Source organism: Myodes glareolus, chromosome 6 (assembly GCF_982192425.1).
Source record: "Myodes glareolus chromosome 6, mMyoGla1.1, whole genome shotgun sequence".
Taxonomy (NCBI): domain Eukaryota; kingdom Metazoa; phylum Chordata; class Mammalia; order Rodentia; family Cricetidae; genus Myodes; species Myodes glareolus.
Window position 1 is genome coordinate 87730911 of NC_142031.1, and position 13589 is coordinate 87744499.

At 38.1% G+C, this 13589-nt stretch overlaps 1 long non-coding RNA gene across 1 annotated transcript in view; it reads left to right on the top strand.

Moving 5' to 3' along the window:
- Window positions 1-7713: 7713 nt before the first annotated feature.
- The window catches only part of LOC125388247 (uncharacterized), a 30361-nt gene continuing 24485 nt past the window's right edge, over window positions 7714-13589 (top strand). The window contains exons 1-2 of the long non-coding RNA XR_007228160.3: window positions 7714-7826; window positions 9891-10053. This is a non-coding gene — a long non-coding RNA (uncharacterized LOC125388247). The remainder of the gene's footprint in view (window positions 7827-9890; window positions 10054-13589) is intronic.

The window sequence follows — 13589 nt, forward strand, 5'->3', positions numbered from 1 at the left end:
GCAGTCAGGATTTAAAGCCTTTCCTTTTTACAATTGATGATAAAAAAATCAATGCACTGATGGCACTGTGTTCATTGTCACCCTCCAAATCCTGTTTTTTTTGGAAGTTGTATATTTTTTTTTGAAATGAGTAAAATCTAAAATCATTTAGTTTCTAGGAAAATTCCTACTTTTAAAAATATATAAAAATAATGAAACCACTCATGAAAAGAGTGACAGAACTTAACCCTGAACAGAAATGAAGGGTAGCGAGTGTGCTTATAGAGTAATTAGGGCTCTGATGACTCAGCAAAAACTAGTTATGGATGTCTCTGGGATACAATTTTTTTTCAGCAAAGTTTCTCACATTTATCTATCATTACAGTAATATGCTTGAGAAGCAATTTAGGCAGCTCGACACTGATTCTGTATTCGTTTTGAATACCAAGTAATCCTTCCTGGAATGACCTTCCAGGAGGGTAGCTTGTAATTACAGGAACATCATTTGTGAGCTTTTTTTTTTCTTTCCTCTCTCTCTTCGGGAAAAACAAGGCTCGGATATATTAAAGTTAACTGTAATTTCTTAAACATCTGTCTTGCTTTGAGGCCAGACGGCAGAATTTAATTTCTTATTTTTATGTACTTTAATAATAACACAGAGCACAGAACAGTGGATCCTTTTGACTGCAGGGGAGATGGTTCATAGGAATAAAAATGCCAAGATGTACCCAGAGTTGGTGCAATGGCCCCAGCCTTCAACATTAGTATCAGCTCTGGCATCTTTTTCTGGCTTAGCCTTGTCTTCTCTTAGGTTGTTATGCGCTTAGTCATTTTCTTGATTAAAAAGGAGAAACTTATTGTTATCAGAGAGCTGTGACCTTTTCAGAAAGAGAAGTCACAGACTTTGCTGTTCATTTTTTAAAAAAATCAGTGTGTTCATAAGTCATAAATGGAAATGCACAATCTAAGGAAATGGAATATTCCAATAATCCTTCAAAAATAAACAAGTAGCTATGGTTGGTAATGCAAACCTGTTACCTAGCACTCAGGAGCCAAGGAAGAAGGATTTACCTGAGTTTGAGGTTGGTCTGGATTCCAGAGTGAGAGCCTCTCTTTAAAAACAAAAACAAAATGAACAACCAAGTGAACAAACAAATGAGATAAAAAGAATTAGCCAAACAATTGAAAAACAAATAAGGGTAAAGATTAATTGAGAAAGAAGATGAGAGGGTAGGGAAGGGTGATTGTGGAGGGATTTAGACACTAAGGATACTGGAAAAGGCCACATGGAAGCTTACTATTTTATAAACTTACACACACACACACACACACACACACACACACACACACGCACGCACTTCGGGATTTAAATAAAATCATCCTACACCAAGGATGATGTTCTTATTATAAGAAAGGCTGCCATATAAAACACCCAGAGTCAGTTATGAGATATTAATTCTTGAGTTATTGGTTGGGGGTGGTAATTCCAGAGACCCCCAAACAATGTAGTCTTGCTGCTATTACTCTTGGTTAGAAATTAGCAATTAGTCACTATTGTTGAGGATTTTGGTCACATAACTTGGAGAAATCAAGTGAGTACTGTCTTGGAAGCATACTCTTTGATGGATAGATTTTATAGTCTATGAGGTGTTATAAAGTTGTTGGGTGAAAAACCCAATGAAGCAAACAAACAAAGACAAAAACCTTATCAACACTTCTCTTATGACAGTTCTCTATGACAAGGCCTCTTTGAGCAATTACTGACCTGGTAAGGTATGGATATGGGTACAAAGCAAAAGAAGTACCCCCTGATTCCAAGACACAAGGAAAGGTACTCTAGAACATATTTTCTTCCATCTTGTTAGAAGGGAGTTGTAGTCTATCTTGTTTTATGGAGAATGGGAGGCTACCTGACACAGGCAGGTTGCTAAATGGGAACAGTACCAGAACGCCCTCTAAGTATTTATCTCTCTATTCATAGATCATTATAGTTCTCCGTTCTCACCAGAGGAGCATCTTTGCACATTGGATAGCAGTTCATGCATAGATACTGATTAAAGCACAGAGAATAAACATTCATGGAGGGCTCAGCCATAGTGAGGCATAGGTACTACATCTCCTCATTCCAAGGCTCAGGAAATTTTTGGAGGAGTAGGTAGAAAGAACTACAAGCGAAGGAGAACTGTCTTAGTTAGGGTTTCTATTACTGTGAAGAGACACCATGACCCTGGCAACTCTTGCAGTGGAAAACATTCAACTGAGGTGGTGGCTTACAGTTTCAGAGGCTCAGTCCATTATCATCATGGTGAGGAGCACAGCAGTGTGCAGGCAGGCATGGTGATGGAGAAGGTGCTGTTACATGTTGTTATGGAGACAGCAGAGAGTAGACTGTCTCAATAGCAGTAGCTTGCACATAGGAGACCTCAAAGCCTACCCCCACAGTGACACACTTCCTCAGCAAGGCCACACCTCCTTAAAATGCTACTCCCTCTGGGAGTATTTTCCTTCAAACCACCACAAGGACCTTGGGGGAAACAGCTGTAACATGAGGGCCTGCTTGTTGGGGTATTTGTTCCCACCCGGTACCCCACAACCGGCAAGTCCCAGAGAAAATCAATCACACAGAGATCTCTATAAGTTATAATGCTGATTGGCCCGTTAGGTCAGGCTACTTATTAGCTCTTACAACTTTTGTTACCTCATTATCCTTATCTACGTTAGCCACAGGGCTCAGTACCTTTCTCAGCTGGGCAGGTTGCATCCTGTCTCTTCGGTGGTCTGCGCAGGAGTGGCAAGGGAGCTTCCTGCTTTCCAGAATACTCCCAGTCTCTTTGCTCCACCCCTACTTCCTGTCTGGCTTTCCCGCCTATACTGCCTGCCTGGCCAATCAGCGTTTTATTAAAATATGATTGACAGAATACAGACAATTCTCCCAACACCAAAAAGCTTTCTGGAAATGACAGAAACATTGAACCAAAGAAATCATAGCAGCTGCTGTTGCCCGAACAAGAACTTTAGAAGATCCAGGCAGTGAAAATTTCAACATGGATGGGGAGGTACGTGGGACTCCCCCACCCTTACCTGAGGAGTTATTGATAACTGGTGACTGTCACACAAAAGAGAAAATTTTCTTTAGAGGTAGAATTACTGGTCGATGGACTATGCTATACCATGAACATATGAACAGTACTAATAGACACTCAGTGGTATATGTATATGTATGTGTGTGCATGCACATGTGTATACATGGTGTGTGTGTGTGTGTGTGTGTGTGTATGTGTGTGTGTGTGAAGAGAGAATATGAAGTTGGAAGTGGGACATATGGGCCAGGGTCCAGGAAAAGCTTGAGAGTGGGTATGGGGAGCGAGTACAATTGAAATACATGGTGTGCATATATGGAATTCTCAAAGACAAACTATTACATTAATCTATAGAATGAAAACTGAGAAAAGCATGTAGTTACCATTCAAGAGATGGAAGAAGCTAAAAAAAGAAAAGAAAGGAAAAGAAAAACGCCTGAGGCCTTAGTTCTCAAAAGCCCAGGTAATCAAATGACAAGATAACAGTTTTCTCAAGTACCTATATGACTAGTGGACATGGTCACACTGAGCCACAGACTGGCTCATAAAAACCAGTGTGTGGAAGTTTTTCTTCTGTATGTTTAGAGACTATCTACAATTTTGGATAATGAATGAGGAATTCTGATCTGCTTTGATGTCAGTAAAGTAATACCAATACATTCAAAGAATTAGACAGCTCCTAATCGTTTTCTCTCTACTAATGATTCATTGATCTTTACTATTTTGGTTTCATTTCTTTTGTTCTTTTCTGTGGTTTGAATCCAGGACCTCACACAGATGAGCAAGATTCCTATCACTAAATGGCCTCCCGACCTGGCTCTCATATTAATGTTTTTTGCAACTTCAAATGCTGCAATTTGAGATATTTTGTCTATGTCTTCTCTTACAGTATCAGAATACTTTCCTTGAGATGTGTTAATTTATAGATTTGGATAGTTTTCTGCATTAAAATGGCATTATTGTGGGTTTCATAAAAGAAAAACAACAACAACAACACCCCAAACTTCCTATCCTCTGGTATTTAATCATCTAGAAAACCAACAAAAAGCTTTTATTTGGTGGTCATAAATCTGAGTAAGTACAGCATTTTGCCTTATTGTATCTTGTGTTTAATTTTTATTTCAAAGACATGGCATGGTCTCATTTCAGTCGGTTCCGTTTTATTATTTTTATTATTTTTTATTTTTTAATTTTTTTCTTTTTCTTTTTTTCGGTTCCGTTTTAATTGGGCCTAATTTTATTGCTAATTGTCACAGCTTCCAGTGAGGGGAGGAAACCAATAAAACGATTGTCTTCTTAAACAGTCCCTCTCTTTTTTTTTTTTTTTTGGCAAAAAGTGTTACCATAATGTGATTGAAAAGTAAAAGCCAAAGATACAGTAATTCTTGACTTTGAAGGATCACTTATCTAGGCATTGACTTATGTATTAAGCATTTCTTGTCTTGGACATCAATTATTTCTTTTCCTTCAACATTTAGCATTGCCAGAAAAATCCATATTTGAAGGATTTACATTTATGATATGTTATACTTCAAAAAGAAGCTGGATAAAGATTAAAATTTCATAAGAGTAGATGATACTATTAACACCATCTTCTAGATAACTTTATGCCCTGAGAAGACTTCTCTGGTTGAGTAAATCTAGCCTTTCAGGCCTTCTTCAAGGACAGAAAAACCTACATGTATAGTAAAGTCTGTAGACATGACCAGAATCCTTAGCTTGGCACAATAACACAGTATATTATATTGAGATTATTGTTGATTTTTTTGTCACCGTATATGCATACAAATCTCAACTACCCTGAGAATATTTAGCAATGATAGTTAGTGGGAAACACTCCTGTAAGCGGACTACCAGACCTAAGAACAAAATCTGCAAGAGCCCATAGTAGTGGCACATGTTCCGTGTCGTTGTTGGGTATAACTGTTGTAATTCCAGTAGAACCCTATTTTCCTCCAGATACTCCCAAATGCCAGCTGCAGGCCAGGTATCCAGAATGCATCATGGAACTCAATTCTTTTGGAAATTGTTTTGAGAAGAAAGAAACTGAGCTTCAATAAAATTAAATAATTCTCTTCAGGCCAAAGAACTACCAGAGGAGCAGAAAAAAATGCTTTTATCCCCTTTTATTGTCTCATAAATCCCACAGGCATACTACGGTACAGGAGTGAAATGTACTTATGGTACATTGGTTCCATAAGTAATTTTCCATAGCAAATAGGATGCCAATATATCCTATTTATACAACAATGCTACCCCTGACTCACTTCAATAATATTAAATAGCAGGAAGCAGGTTTTCTTTTTTTTTTTTAAACAAACGTGTTTAGTTCAACTTTCTAAAAGAGATGGATTGTTTAAACTGAATTTCATGGAAAAGTTTATTATATGTGTCTATGTGGGATAACATGTAGCAAACATTTGTAGCAAACATATTTGTGCTTTGCCAAAACAGGCGTTGTGCCCATCAAGAGTGACACATCCTTAAGTCTGCCTCAGTTATCACATGAACCTTGGGGATTCTTGCTTCTCAGAGTTTTGTACATCTTAGAGTTAGGAGTATTTAGACTAGATTTTCATGTGGCAGATTCAGAGGAAGGTTCGTTCATATCGTCCTGCCCAAGACTAGTGGTAACCATGATCTATACACTTGTTCTTGCAGGGTAATCTGGCTGGAACCCACGTGGACCAACAAAGACTCAGCACATTACCCTCCATGCCTCTGCTGCCAGTGTCTCATCTCTTGAACCTTTGACAAAGAGCTATTCACATTGTTCTTCTACATGGAGCATCCCAGTGGGAGAGGGGGAGATGGAGCTATGGGGATGGATGTTCTGCTCCTTTCACCATCTGGCTGGCAATGTATGGGGGAGAAATAGTGCCCATCCATTAGAAACTCTGAGATCTAGGCTATGAATTAAATATTAATGTGGTGTAACATAATGTGTTTCCTATGGACCATGGCTCATGCAGAGTAATGTAGTACTTAGAAGAGAGAGTTCCCAAAGAAATTCAATTTTACTTGACTCAATCTAGAGTGAAGATGAGTAGAAAGTTCCTGCCCATGCTTAAGTTCAACTCTTTCCTTCTAGCTTTAAGTTCCTTGATAGTACAGACACACCTGTTCTGTGCTCTCTCTCTCTGTGACACACAAGCACTACATACACATATATAATATACACACATACATACATACGCACACAAGCACACACACATATATTATAGTACAGTGTCTCATCCATATAAACACCTAAGCGAGTGTGTGCTGACAGACTAATAGAATTCTTGATTGGATTTTAATGATGTAGGAGGGTCATCTGTCTATGTGTTACTTTCATTGGCTAATAAAGAAACTGCCTTAGCTTTTGATAGGACAGCAGCTTAGATAGGCAGAGTAGACAGAACAGAATGTTGGGATAAAGAAAGCAGAGTCAGTCAGATGCCATGGAACCAGCTGCCAGGTCATACATGCTGAATCTTTCCCAGTAAGCCACCACCTTGTGGTGCTGCACAGATTATTAGAAATGGGTTAGTCAAGATGTGAGAGCTAGCCAATAAGAGGCTGGAGATAATGGGCCAGGCAGTGTTTAAGAGAATACAGTTTCCGTGTAATTATTTCGGGTAAAGCTAGGCAGGCAGCCAGGAGCCGGGCAAGACAAACAGCAGCCCACTGCTCCTTTTACATTTTAAAAATTTGATTGACAAAACTCAATTTGAATACTCGCCAAGCTTCTTAATTACTTTAAATATTATGAATGGGTGGCAACTATCATATAGATAGTTGATTTAACGTTCATTATTTGGCCACTGCTCAGTCTTAACACTACATTCTTTTTTTAAAATCTCAAGTTTCTTGGGAAAGATTCTCATTGTGACCTTGAAGTATCTCAAGAGAGGAAAAGACAGTCTTGCTTAGCTTTCCTCCCACGTTTCCATTGAGAAGAGGAATTTTAAATTTTTGAGAACTTTATGCGTAAGTACTGCTTCTATAGCACCCCTGCCTCTCCCTCTCCAAATACTCTTGAATCTCTCCTTTTTTCTCCCAAATTAATGGCCTATTCTTTAGTTATTAGTGACACTTGTGACACATGTATATACGCATATGTACGTACACATGCAATACAGCCTATTGAGTTCTTTTATCATTGTTTCTCAGGTATCTAGGCAGATCACTTGGAACTGGATTACTTACTCGGGTTCTTTTCCCTAGAGCAAACTTATCCCTCTGTCTCAACAGTCACCGACTGCCTGTGGCTAGAAGAACAACTACAAAAGCTACAGGCAGCTTGACTCCTTTGAGGGACAAGAGAGTCAGGATGCTGTAAGACATGATCTCCATGCAGGTTTACAATGCTTTCTTGAGTGTAAGTACAGTGAATTATCTCTGCGTATAAAGAAAGCAATAGTGATGTTATTGGGCATCTGGCCCTTGCCATTGGTTACAGAAAAGTCACATACCAGGAAACTGGAGAAAAAGTTTTACTCTTAATCTTCTCTTTATTTCTCATATGTAAGGTTATAGGTTAAGCAGATTTGGGAAGCCTCTGGGAAAATCACAGACTAGAAGTATGGGATGAGGCTGGTAGGGAGGAGAACAAGCAGAAGTACACTTGTTGATTCAATACTTCTGATGTTGAAATTGTCTCATTCTATCTAGGTTGGCCCAAGAGACTGTGAACATGCCTCAGGATCTACCCAAGCTAAGAAATCTACCTACAAGACTAGCTGCCTCCTTGGGATTCCTCAGGGAAAGTCCTGGTCTACTCAGGTGACTAGCAGGCTGCCTTGGCAGAGAATGTCCTCTGGTGTATATGAAGGAAGTTTGTGCAGTATTGAATAAAAAACAGTAGAAAATTCTGAATTTGCAGAGGTGGGAGTTTGGAGGAAAAGATACTCTGCTATGCAAAGATAAACTTGCTCTCAATTTTAAGAGAGAGGAAAAAAATGCAAATCCTAAAACTGTTACACTACAGAAATAATCGATAATTTCCAAAGAAAATCTAATTATTTTTGACATATTAGAAAAGGTAGTAAAACAATACAAACCCTCTAAATAATGCTATATTAACCTAATTAAAAATTGGAAATGCCCCAGTTATTTACAAGAGACTTTCATTTTAGTATAGCTGATAATCAATAACAATGTTATTTCTTTTATCTTATGGTCAAAATAGAGGGAGATACAGGTGGTTAATTCATAAAGAACAACTAACATGTTGATGGATTATTGTTGGTTTTTCTGATTTAGTGTGTACAATCTTTTCATTTTTTAAATTATTTTATTGCTTTTAAAAAATACCAATCCAAATTCCCATTCCCTCTCCTCCTTCTCCTCCCTCCTCATATCCTCCCACCTTTCCCCCCTTCAATCCTAAGAGAGGACAAGGCACACTGTTCTGTGGCAAGTCCAAGGCCCTCCCTACTACATCTAGGTTGAGCAAGGTATACATCCAAAAAGAATAGGATCCCAAAAAGCTAGTACGTGCAGTAGAGACAAAGCCCAGAGCCACTGTCAGTGGTCTCTCAGTCTGCCCCAACTGTCTACCACATTTAGAGGGACTAGTTTGATCCCATGCTCATTCACTCCCAGTCCAGCTGAAGTTGCTGAGCTCCCATTAGCTCAGGCACACTGTCTCAGTGGGTGAACCCCTCATAGTCCTGACTTTCTTGCTCATATCCTCACTCCTTCCACTCTTCAGCTGAACCTTGGGAGCTCAGTCCAGTGCTCTGATGTGGTTCTCTGCCTCTGTTTCTATCTGTTTTTGGACAAAGGTTCTGTGGTGATATTTAAGATAATCATCAGTCTGACTACAGAGCAAAGCCAGTTCAGGCACCCTCTCCTCTATTGCTTATGGTTTTAGCTGGGGTCATCCTTGTGGATTCCCAGGAATTTTTCTAGGGCCAGGTTTCTTGCTAACCCCATAATGGCTTCCTCAATAAAAAAAATCTCTTTCCTTGCTCTCATATCTGTCCTTCCTCCATCTTGACTATCCCATTCCCTCAAGCTCTCCTCAACTGTCCCCTTCTCCCCTTCCTTCTACCCCTGCCCCCGTGCTCCCAATTTTGTCAGGCGATCTTCTTTTATAGATAATCTATTTAGTATTGAAAAAAATGTCTCAGGTTGAAGAAATAGCCCAGTGGATAAAGTTCTTGCATGAGGTCCAGACTTTATGTTAAAGTGCCAGGCATGGCAGCATGTTTCTGTCTATAATCAGATTGTTGAAGAGGGGGAAGACAAAAAGATTCTTGGGAATTGCTGGTCAGTCAATTTATCCTAATGGGTAAGTGTTAGGTCACCCATTGAGAGATCATATCTCAAAAGAGGTTAAACAATCGTTTTGAGGATAAAACATGTGTGCATATGAGTGTGTGGATCTGTATTCACACATGAATATAGACTTGGCTAATTAGAAAAATCTATGTCTCACACTTGCCCAAGGGTTTTGTAAGGTTGCTTTTCTGAGTTAAATCTTCTCTTTTAGACAGAAGCATCATGTATTATCCCAGAAGATTGTGTCTAGGGTTTTGAACTCTGCATATTTTTTTGTAATACATACCATATATGAATATATTAGGAACATATCTAAATTTTCCTTCAGGAAAAATGGCTACTGTGATTGATGACACAAAGGGGTAGAGAAAAACTTGGGTGTGATGAATTGAGACTGACTGATTTTTTTTTTATTAAGAATGAAATAGAAAATCCTGGATGCATGTTAAAAATAAAAATATGTCAGTATAATATGGGAATGCCTGTTTTGTAATAGTTTTTATAAAACAGATCTAGGGCTTTTAGTCCATTACAAGTTTAAAATGAGCCAATTTATTTCAGCTGCCAGAAACCCTAATGTAGTTTCAGACTGAAGGCATAAAATCACCACGTCTGGAACAAAGGGAGTTCATCCGATGTTTTCCTTGTTTGATTGTGTCTGACAGACTGCTCTGTTCTGAAGGCAGAACATCTCAAAGCTGCTGGGATTGCAGAAGCCATTTAGGTATGTGCCCTTTGCCAAGGTGTAGCCTAACTCTTTCCTAAAGGTTAAGTTCACTCAAGTGTTTAGTAATGGAAAAGAGGTTTCATTAAAGGTTTAATAGTTCATTACTATTCAAACCACTGAAATTATAAAAAAAATATTTTCATGTTTAAAACACATATTTGATGCTATGAAGTAGAATGCAAAACTTAAATACAGCTCACTTCAAACGTCAAAGAAAAGTCAGTTGAGGTGGTGGCATTGAGAATTGTGTTGATGTCTCTTGAAGATGTGAAATCAGCATCCTTTCTAGGTACTCTGAGTTTTAAGTATGTGCTATAAGCACTAATACACACACACACACACACACACACACACACACACACACACACACACCTAATGGAATCCTGGTTTCATGGGAACTCATATTCTGAATGGAAGTTTGAGAACTACAGTATACCTTAACCTGAAGTTTTAGTTTGATAGGGGAAAATATTAGAAGGCACACGAGTGACCCTAGACTTTCCCTGACTTCTGTCCTTTGCTGACTGCAATTTGGGCTGTTATTTGATTTCTTTAAGACATAATGTTGTCATCCATACCACTATAGATTAATGCTGATATACTTAATTGATGGGAATATTAAATGGAATAACATGAACAATGTGCCCAGGGACATATGTGATATAGAGTACATGTTTATTGGCAAGTAATGATATTATTACAGATATCAAATGACTTGCTCAAATCTACCCAGTTACAGAGCAACTGATTAATAATCAGCCTCGTATCTTCTGAGTTCCACTCTTGAGTTCTTTTTAAACCAGTACCATTTGGGTACGTTACATAGAAAATTAACACACTTATTTCTATCTTACCAGTTAGTAAAATACTTTGCTCCTGATAAATAGTTTGGAAAGTGAATAAATGCAGAAATCAAACTAATAAAAGGCTACAAAAAAACCACTCTGTAATTCATAATATCTTAATTAAAACTGTCATATAATTTGTCGGTCCTCTTTTGAAATGTATAATTCTATTTGGTCTTAGCGTTTACTTTTCATCCACCCATTCAGTTTTATATCCTCTTTTCTCTATTTATTTTTGAAACAGAGTTTCTATCATGTTGTTGGAGAGATTTTTATTGGTATAGTGTTGAATACTAGCTTTATGTATTGGTGCTTTAGAGAACTCAGGCTTGAGCCTACTCGCCCTTTCAAACTTCCTTAGTCATCCAAACTTTTTCTAGGAAAAAAAATTTTGGCAAATATTTTCTGGGTTGCCCTTTTCCCTTTTGGCTCCAGTCTTTTTTGCTTCATAATTATGCTTGTTCTATATTATTTTCTATGGTTTTCTCTATACTCATTTCACAACGTATAATTTATTCTATTTCTACCTGTCTTCCCTGTATTTCAGAATCTACTGATCAGTTAAGTATCTGAGAGTGTTTAATAGGTGTGTGTGTTGAATTTGTGTCTACATGAACATATATGTGAGCAAGATGAGCTGTAAGTCTGTCTATAGTACTAAGAACTTCTAGAACACTGAGCTTTTGGGTTGTTAGAATGAGACGATTTTCTGTATGAGTTGCATGGGTTATTCATTTATAATATATCACTAGGGGATGGTTATTGGAGGAAGTTTTATACAGCATGAAAACATCCATTGCCTTTCTAATATCCACTGTACTTGAAAAGATGATCATTTCAGATAATCTGCAATCCAAAGAAATACGACTGAGTGTCCTTGGTCACACCATTCTGAAAGTACTGCTGAGAAACTGAAACACATTTCCCCATAAAATATGAGAGAACGAACAAGATCTCAGGGAGGCAAGCATATACTTTCTTTGTTTCTAGTATATTGTGGAATAAATGTAAAACACCAGCAAGGCTTTATCTGAAGGTCAAAAAGTTTTCAGGGTGTTGATTTTATTAACATCAGGTTTTCTGAATTAAGATTCAGAATTCGTATCTAAACTTGAGGCTGTGTGCTGTTCCACATGGCTGATTTTTCTTCCTGATACATCAGATATTCTTTTCTCATTGTAATTAATGCCAACCCACTGACATCAGCAGAATGTACATGAAATTCTGATTGAATATTCCATTAAACTCGACTCTTAGTTCTTCTCAAATGTCAGGAACAGAGACAAGAACATAATCAACCCTGTTTTACCAGGAACTGTGAACACTACATACTTGGAGCATGTTGAGCTTAGAGGGAAAATATTTGTGTACTCTTCCAGATCAAATATTCATTACTCTGAAGATCAGGAATTACGAAAAGGTGGAGTTTTCAGTGCCAGGCTACTAAGGTGTTAGATGCTCATGTTACAAGTTAGTTAGCAGTATGATGGCTTTTTTGGACTTCCTTTTTGACATTTTTGTGACGCTATTAGCCTTGGACACATGCATCCTGTAAGTTTGGATTCTCACATAGAATATGTTGGATGTTTTCTCAAAAAGGTCATCCAATTTTCTAAACCTCCAATGAACATATATTTCTATATGATTGCCCCCTTCACGTCCCTTCTCTGTATCTCTGCCATTGGATAACTCTTACTTATACCCTGACATTTTTTCTCTATCTCAAAGTGCATTTTTTCTCATCATAAATTTTTCTGTTCTACAGGCTAGGAGGCAGAAGTTTGGTCTGAGATGCTCACAATGCTCACAGTGGTTAAGGGTTATGGGTCTCATGAAGCTCACAGGTCTCATGGGTCTTTATAAGATCGTCACAAAATTGTTACCTTCTCAAGAATGTGCAAAAGGTAGAAAGTCGAATGAGGATGAACTCTTCAGTGATGTATCTGTTTAGTCAGCCATGGTGATTCTTCAGTGCAATGACTTTTCATGAACTCTGTATGGTTTAGGTGTGACTTTTTAGTGGTATAGCTGCATACAAATTGACAGAGGACTTGCCAGTAGTAAAATTGTCTTCGGGTTATCCTATGGACTGTATTGGTAAATGATGCCATAACTAACTTAGTTTAGGAAAGTATGATGTTTTCACAGTTATGGAGTCACCTAGAAATGCATTTCTCAGAACATACCTTATTGTTAAGTGACACATGAAAAGTTACTCATTAAGTATTAGCTAGATCAATGAACAGCTGCATATATGCATGAGGGTAACAAACAACTGGGGATCATTTATGTTTTTAGCACTCCAGCCTCAGTGAGGTATTCTAAATTAGCTTTAAAACAGAGGTAGGGTGTTAAAGACAGATATGGTAGAGGAAACCTGGATGTATGAGATGGAATATAGGGAAAGTAGATGGAAACAGTGAGCCATTTCTCATAGGATAGAGTGTGTGGTAGAGAGAAAACCTGAGTAAGACAAAGAGCTGAAGACAGACTCATATTTCAGCCTGCAGAGCCTCAAATATCAGGATCAGCAGTAAGACATTTTTTTATGTGTGTGTGTGTGTGTGTGTGTGTGTGTGTGTGTGTGTGTGAGAGAGAGAGAGAGAGAGAGAGAGAGAGAGAGAGAGAGAGAAAGAGAGAGGGAGATAGAGATAGATTGAGATAGCTAGATAGACAGACAGATAGATA